The sequence below is a fragment of the Xenopus tropicalis genome, chromosome 1 (genome assembly GCF_000004195.4).
Source record: "Xenopus tropicalis strain Nigerian chromosome 1, UCB_Xtro_10.0, whole genome shotgun sequence".
NCBI lineage: Eukaryota > Metazoa > Chordata > Amphibia > Anura > Pipidae > Xenopus > Xenopus tropicalis.
In genome coordinates, this window is record NC_030677.2 from 120,350,226 (window position 1) to 120,358,885 (window position 8,660).

Consider the following 8,660-nt stretch of genomic DNA (forward strand, 5'->3'; position numbering starts at 1 on the left):
AATTTGACTGTGCACCCACTGAAGCAAGTAAGAGAGTGCACAAAAAGTGTCATTGTTGGCATTTATAGCCAGATTTTCAGCATTGTAACAAAATCTTGACATGAAAAGTTCCAAAATGTTTTTGTGCAATCTATGGGAAATTCATACTCAGTCCAGTATTGCTTACATTGCCATATCCTGATCTATTCATTTGAATTCTTTCTGAGACATACCTGTGTAAGTGTGTATCCATCTTTTTTACTCTTTCAAAGTTGCACAAATAAACTCTTTATGCCACTAATTTCCATAAGGGCTCAAGTTGTGTATGTTTTGCTGTCTAAAATCATTTGCTTATAGGCAATACTTCTTAGGGGGAAAACTATAAAATACATTTTAAGAGAAAATGATTGATACTTTGAACTTTTGCCAAGTCTTAGATTTCTATCGTTTTCTGTATTTTTTAAAAAACACAGTAAAAATAATTCTTAGCTAATTACAGGTATGGGATTCAGATACGCATTATTCAGAAAGCTCCCAATGACGTGATGGCCATGTGTCATAGACTCCATTTTAAGTAAATAATTCTACATTTTAAAAATGGTTTCCTTTTTCTCTGTAATAAAACAGTACCTTGTAATTGATCCCAATTAATATATAATTCATCCTTATTGGAGGCAAAAAAAACCCTACTGGGTTTCATTAATGTTTAAATGATTTTTAGCAGGCTTAAGGTATGGTGATATAAATTATGGAAAGATCCCTTATCCAGAAAACACCTGGCCCCAAGAATTTTGGATGATTCTATCTGTAATAACATTCTGTACGTAGCTGGAATAAATTTACTCCAGTGAAATGTTCTAAAGGTTCCTCTAGTGACTGAGATATAAAATCATATCGATATGATTTTTAGTAATGCAGTCTGGGTGTTTAGCTGCAAGTAGAGCCCACTTAATATTTCTTACCAAACACAATATATTATTTCCAAATCTATGTAATGATGTAGAATGATTTGACCTATTATTTTGCTATGTTATATACCTATTCTGTTAAAAAGGTTATTCCCTTACGGAGTGATCAGTTCTTGTTCCACTGCACTATGCAGCATAGGTTAACATGTTCTTTTTAAGCACAAAATAATTCTATGTTATTGTTCTCTTTCTTTTTTTGGCTTTGAACACTGACAAGCGCAAAGCATGCTATAACACCTATTCCTCTAGCCAGTGGAAAGTCTAGGATAAATAAATGGGAGGGATCTATGTATATGACAGAAAGGATCTCCCAGGAGATGAACACCAAGTATTTCTGGGACCAGCAGTGACACACGTCAGACAAAGGATCTGTTTTTCTATAAATGAAGGAGAAGTCTGCCCATTTGCTGAGCTACCAACTAGTTAATCACTGGCAAGTCTGCCTTCCTCCAGCAGCAACTCTTGTGTGCTCTATTGTATATCTGACTGCAGTGAGCACACTGGGAAACTCATCTGGTAACAGAGATTTCTGCATTTCTTCATCATAAGGTTTTCTTAAAAGGTAAGTGTTTTGCATTACTAAATACGTGCTATGTTTGATTTTACTGAAAGTCTTTCTAGGCACTTGGCTACTTAATATCTGCCATCTTTTTTCACAACATCAGAAATATATATTAAATAATACTGAACCATTTTTCAAGATTTTTTTCCTATTCTTTTTTGTTTTTTGACTGGTAAACTAACATTTATTTTCTTTATTTATTGTCAATCATCTCTAAGTTATCACAAATGAAGGGAAAAGGCTGTTAAAAAGGGGGTTGTATCAAAGAAACCCTGATTTTACTCATAATTATAAAATTACAAGTTAAAGAGAAAGTTCCAAGGTCAGTTTTTTTAAAGGAATGGGAAATAATTTTAGAATTTTCACATTTTATTTTCACATAGCTTGCTATCTGATTGGTTTCTGGCTCAGTTTTAAAGGCATTCCAGTGATCAAGTTGTCATTAGCATGAAAAATCTATTATAACATTAAAAACACCCCCAAATTGTCAGTTTACCTGGGTATTACAATGAAGCAGAATTAAAAAATACTGTTGCTTGAAAAACACATGATCTAATGAGTCTAATTTATGTATCTGTGTTTTATTATTCTACACATAGAGCTTTTTGTTATTTAGAAACTCTGGAATACGGCAATGGTGTTAGTAATGGTGTCCAATTTAAACAATTTCTAATGTATAACTGATTTCTTTTTCACAATAAAACAGTACCTTGCACCTAATGGTAACTAAGCTTGCATACGTCCATGTTGGTGGACAATCCTATTTTTAATATCTAAATGTTTTTATTAGCTTTAAGGCATGATATTCTAAATTACAGAAATTACCCATATCTAATAAATATTACATGTATCAATCAATCTACATAAATATAATCTAATATATATATATAATATCTAATATATCTCTCTAATGTATATATATATAAAATTACATGCATTATTTGTTACGTCTCTCTTGAATTGAACACTACTCATTTTACACTATTAGACACATATTTTGCAACGAATTTTAGCTATGCAAATGCTTTTCCATCATTCTACATTTTTGACCCCCTATAATTATCTCTATGATATACAGTGAAAGAACTAAACATATGAGGGTAATTTAACTTAAATAATTTAAAGCTGAACATAAATACCCTCTTTAATCCCTTTTGGTCTTAAATAAGGAATACATTTTTATATATTGCTATTATACTAGATCATTAAATCAAAATAATGTTTTTCTAGATTTTTATGGTACATGGTTAAAGTATACACAGAAATTTGGTCCACATCTCAAATGAATCCTTACATATTTACTCCATATACAGTCTTTTAAAGCTGTTTTGTTCTTATGTAAGAACTGATCTGTAGAAAGGTGATCTCAGTTTCTATATGGAAAAGAAATGTTGGGAAGTGAATACAGCTGAATACATTTCACCATTCAAATTACAGAGCTGCGGATTAAAATGACACGCAAGATTTTCACTAACACCAGAGAGAGATGGAGGCAGCAGAATGTTAATAGTGCATTTGCTGAGCTAAGGAAGCTTATCCCAACCCACCCACCAGACAAGAAACTAAGCAAGAATGAAACATTGAGACTGGCTATGCGGTACATCAACTTCCTAATTGATATCCTTGGGGATCAAGAAATAAGGAAAACTGGAGGAAATTCTCGAAGAAATATTTTAGGTCTGTTTGAGTCAGAACACTCAGGTGTGGAAGACTGGACTGCTATGGGTCACAGCAATGACTCTTCCCCAGGGATGAGCAGTGACACACAGGACTGCTGGTCATTGGCCCCCTCACCATAAAGCTGAGAAAATGGGCGTATTATGCGCCATTTAGGTGTATGTGCGTTAACCTATTGTGCTGAATTAGTTATGTAATGGGGACATATTGATATTGTTTTCAAATAACTTATTTTTAAATACATGGTTCTATACAAGCCAAGACTGTCTGACATACCTGCAGTGAGACAGTTGTCTTAATAGCATGCTTTAAATGTAATGTTGATAGTACAGCTCTTATTATGGTTCTGTTGTCACACGCTAAATGCCATTTCATAAGGCTGTCTTTGCAGCAGATGCTTTCATTGACCACACTGACAAGGTGCAGAACTGGGCAAGCACAAGGAAATGATATTCACATCAGAGATCAAAGCTTCCATTATACTTGCACCACTTTAGAATGAACCACACTTAGGTGATCAGGGTAGCTAAAAAGGGATGGTCAAAAGAATTGTGTATACTTGGCTACCTCAATTCTTATTTTCTTATCTTTCATAGATAAGAAAATTGGGGGGTTCATAAATGGAAATATTAGATATTGCCTACGTAAGCAGCATTTAGTGGATATTACAATGCTACCTTTTAAAATAATCTGGAAGAGGACATTTGTTGTTTTTGGTAGATAAGGTACACACAGTGTCCATGGCACAACATGCTGGAAAGAGAAATAGGCTGTATATTTTACCTTCTTTAATTAAACATGCTTCAGATGCAGATTTGTGTCTTGAAAAGACCACTCGTAGATGGGGATATCGGGAGAAGATCTTACCGTGTATGGCCACCTTTAGTGTAAAACTTACAATAGTAATTTTGATAATGTAAATTAAATGAATGAACCTAAAATATTTGATTGATTGGTCATGGCCATTCTCTCGCAGAAATGCTTAGCAAATATATGGAGGCTGTGTAAATGGAGAGACTTTTGGTTTATTTTGGGAGTTGTTTAATTGTTGAAACACTGGGTCAAAATGGCAAAAACTTGACCTCCATTTGTCCTGCCAATCTGCACTGCCTTATTGTCAAATAAGAACTGACAGAAGTGCGCAAGGGCTGTGAATTCTCACAGGGGCTGTTTTGACACCCAAAGTAAAAAAAAAGCCACCCAAAATCTCCCAAATCTCCCTTAAAACTCAACAGCAAGCCCATATAGCTGGACTTGGAACCCTCTGAAGTGATATCTGTTTTTTGTTCTTCCATTTGTGAATATATTTTGTCTGCAAAAATTACTCCTAATGAAATAAGACTCTCTAAACTTGTTTATGTTGATGACTGGATTTGATTTCCACCCGTATTTATTAAGATGATTTTGTAGGTTGGTAATAAAATAATTGTGAGCTTTTCCAACATATATTTATAGTTAGTCGCACCAACCAAAGAATTTTTTTTCAGGGTTTCAAAATTTGTGAAATGTATACTTGTATTTATTTGTTAATATATTCCAATAAATTATTGAATTATGTTTTTCATATATATTTTTATAATTGTACGTTGTGTGTTTCATTGTTTTTAAACTTTTACATAAGATTTGTAATATATATTGGTCTTTTTTTAAATGTATTAAAAAGTAAAGATCAATTGCAAAAATTATTTTATAAGATTAATGTGGGAAAATGGATATGTTTTGAAAACAAGGCAATGAAGTGCCAATGCCCTGTTGGTCTGTGCTTCCATTATAAACCAATTGTACAGAACACAAAAGCAGAACTCTCCCGCCCACAAGTAAGTATTTTGGACAAAATGCATAAAAGACACTAAAATTACAGTGCCCCCTGCTGTTCTGTTCGGCCATCAGAAAGTTAAGTTACAGAGCAGAAAGGGTTTAAATTCTGGTGCTCTTGTGTTCTGAGAAGATTTCCTTTACTAGGCAGAATAGTTTTTCATGATGCCAGCTGACAATGAACCAACAGCGAGCAATAGAACTGAGCAGAGAAGTGCCAGGAGATGATTATGTTTAGGGACCTATTTATTATACAGGTAAAGGATTTATTTTCCGGAAACCCATTATCCAGAAAGTTCCAAATTATGGAAAGTCCATCTCCCATAGACTCCATTTTAAACAAATGATTCTAATTTTTAAAAATTATTTCCCTTACTCTGTAATATTAAAACAATACCTTGTACTTGATCCCAACTAAGACATAATTAATCCTTACTGGAGGCAAAACAATCCTATTGGGTTTATTTAATGTTTAAACGATTTTTAGTAAACTTAAAGTGGACCTGTCACCCAGCCATAAAAAGCTGTATAATAAAAGTCCTTTTCAAATAAAACAAGAAACCCAAATTAATTTTTATATTAACACATCCAAACCCATTATAAAGGCATTTAAAAATCCCAGCTGTCAATCACATATTGCCTGCCCCGCCTCTATGACTTTGGCATAGAGGCGGGGCAGACAAGTACTTTAACTTTCAATTCAGCTCTCACTTTCCCCCTCCTTCCTAACCATCTAATTGTGTAGCCAGTACATGGGCATGGGCATCTGGTCCCCCATTCTGGCACATACGCAAGATTTTGGGGTGATACAAAGCTTGTCTTCATAAGAGTGTCCACAAAATGGCACCTGCCTATTTGATGTGATTGTGTAATTCAGGACTGAAGGAAACTAGATTTATATTACTTATATAATGTAAGTTAAGTTTATTTTGCTTAACAAACACAATAGAAAAGAATTTGGAATTATTTCTTAGGGTGACAGGTCCCCTTTAAAGCATGGAGATCCAAACTACAGAAAGATCCCTTATCCGGAAGACCCAAGGTCCCGAGCATTCTTGGTAACAGATCCCATACCTGTACTGTGGAAAATGAAATTAGTTAAAAAAAAAAGGTGTAAAAAGCTGTGTAAATGGCAAATTTTGTTGCCAATCTTTTACACCTCATAATAAATATGTCCAGAACTTAAACTTAGCATTTACTAATTAACTTCTGTGTGAATTATTGTTGATTCTGCTGTTGACCTCTAGAACTTTGGGGAAAAGAAAGAGATGTCACAGTTAGCCATGCATGCATCTTCCACACAGATAACAACAAAATGGGACCACAAAATGAAGAGCTGGTGGCTTTACTCATCAGGCAGTCAATAAATTTCATCATTGATTTTTTTAGTGCCAGCAAGTTACACAGTGCTTTATTATAATATAATAACAAAACAGGGATTTATATTTAAACAAATTAACAAACAAGGGTTACAGAGACCCACTGGAAAATGCCAGAGGGGATGCTGTAAGATGCAATAGAAAGTCACTATTTATTGTGCCTGTGGGGGGGGGGGGGGGGTGTTTGGGACTTTGAAGCCCAGTCCAGGCCTGATCAGAGGGCCTCACTAGAGCTTACACTTTGAAGGAATGGCAAAAAAGACATTTGTATTGACTGTACAACCCACACTAAGTTTAGAAAGAGTCAACAATTGGTAACTTAATTTATTATGTACAGTAACGTGGTCTGAAGCACAGTCAATAATCTGTATGGAGCCCCCTTACTAAACCAATGTTATTGCAAGCCAAGAGAAGGAAATCAGCAGAATTATCAACAAAAGTTTTAAAACAAGCATGAATTGTTAATAATTTCCTTTCATGAACTGGATTTTTTTAAATGTATTCTCCAAGAATGTTTTTTCAATAGAAAAGGCAATACTAAGCAAAAACTGTAAGGGAAAGAAAAAACTATACTGTAACATACAAACAATATGCACCAATTTTCATATAAAATATATAGCTTAATTTAAGAAAAAGTGAATAGGAGGCAGCAATAGTTTAACTGTATCTACTTGATGGATCAGCGATGAAAGAGCTGGGAGTGAATGGGCAGCTTAACTGCTGACCTTTGGGAACACAGGTCAGCACCAAGTCATCCTCAAAGCTGCAGGATAACAGACTGTGGGGATCCAAGGCATTTAATTGCTGGATATGCTTAAAGTCAAAGTTAGCAGCTGCACTGTGACCTCTTTAGCGACCAAAAGGCATACATTCTCATAAAAGAAAGATTTAAAAAAGGTGAATAGTTGAGCTTTCTGAATTAGCACAAGATTAGGTAAATGTGCTGAATCTCAAATAAGAAATTTGCAGGTTTTTTTTCAGTGAACAGAGATTTCCATTTTATTAGCAATCATATAGTACAAACAGATGATCAATGTGAACAATCATATTACAGTAAGTTATTGAAGAGTATAAAGCAAGAAAAGACTAAGAAAGTACAACTATGGAGTGCAGCTATAGTAGATACTTTTTTTTTTTAAAGTTTACTATGCAACTAAAAGGATAACTATCCAAATCCAAAAATTCACCAGCTAAAACTTGTACGTATATCTTTATTTATAAAGCGCTACTTATGTACTCAGTGCTGTACAGTAAAATAGATTAATACAATAAGGGGTTATTAAAATAACAATAAATACAAATAAATACAAGGTACAGTTCAATAAGTTAAGAATCAAAGAGACAAGAGGATAGAGGTCCCTGCCCCATTGAGCTTACAATCTAAATCTATAAGTGATGCAGGTTACAGAGGGTGACACTGCAATATAAGTGTTAGTTCCCAGATCAGGTGCTGTGTGAGTGCTCCAAGAGGCAGTCTTTAAGTTTAGTTCAGAAAAGTCTGAGGGAGATTCTCAGGAAAGGCATTCCAAATATAAGGAGCAGCAAGGCAGAAAGGTTTAAGGCAGGAAGTGGTAGTAGTAGTTGGGGGCGCAACAAAGCGGTTGCTCTGTGAGGAACGGAGGAGTCGGCCAGGAACGTATGGAGACACAAGGGAAGAGATGTAGTGAAGGGCAGAGAAATGGAGAGCTTTGAAGGTTAGCAGAAGATATTCTTTGTTTAATAGGAAGCCATGAGGACTTTAGCAGTGGAAGGGCCTGACCGCTCCTGTATGAGAGGAGGAGAATTCTGGCAGTATTTAATACAGACTGTAGGGGGGGCGAGATGGGAGTTAGGAAGGCCAATTAGTAAAAGGTTACAGTAGTCTAAGCTCTTTCGGGCAGGGCCCTCTTCACCTCTTGTATCGGTTATTGATTGCTTTATATGTTACTCTGTATGTCCAATGTATGTAACCCACTTATTGTACAGCACTGCGGAATATGTTGGCGCTTTATAAATAAATGTTAATGTAATGTAATGTAGTCAGTAGCAGGTTAAAGTAAAAAAAACTTGTCGAGATCATGCAGAAGTCAACGGCAGATGTCCCTTCCCTTCCCTGGAGGATCTACCTTTGCTTTGAAAGTTTAGAGGTTTTCGCATTTTTGATGCTGGTTTTTTGTGTGACAATTAGAAAAGTGGAGGTTTTGGTACTACAATTCGAAAAAGTCTTACTTTAGCAACTGCGCAAACTTTTTCAGTTCAGTAAATGTCAGAAATTAGTGGAAATTCGTTTTTTCGAATTTT

At 35.0% G+C, this 8,660-nt stretch overlaps 1 long non-coding RNA gene across 1 annotated transcript; it reads left to right on the forward strand.

The window, feature by feature from the left end:
• Positions 1 to 1,280: 1,280 nt before the first annotated feature.
• Positions 1,281 to 4,756, forward strand: tal2. Its single transcript, XR_208206.4, has 2 exons — positions 1,281 to 1,509; positions 2,947 to 4,756. It is a non-coding gene; the product is annotated as a T-cell acute lymphocytic leukemia 2 (long non-coding RNA).
• The last annotated feature ends 3,904 nt before the right edge of the window (positions 4,757 to 8,660 follow it).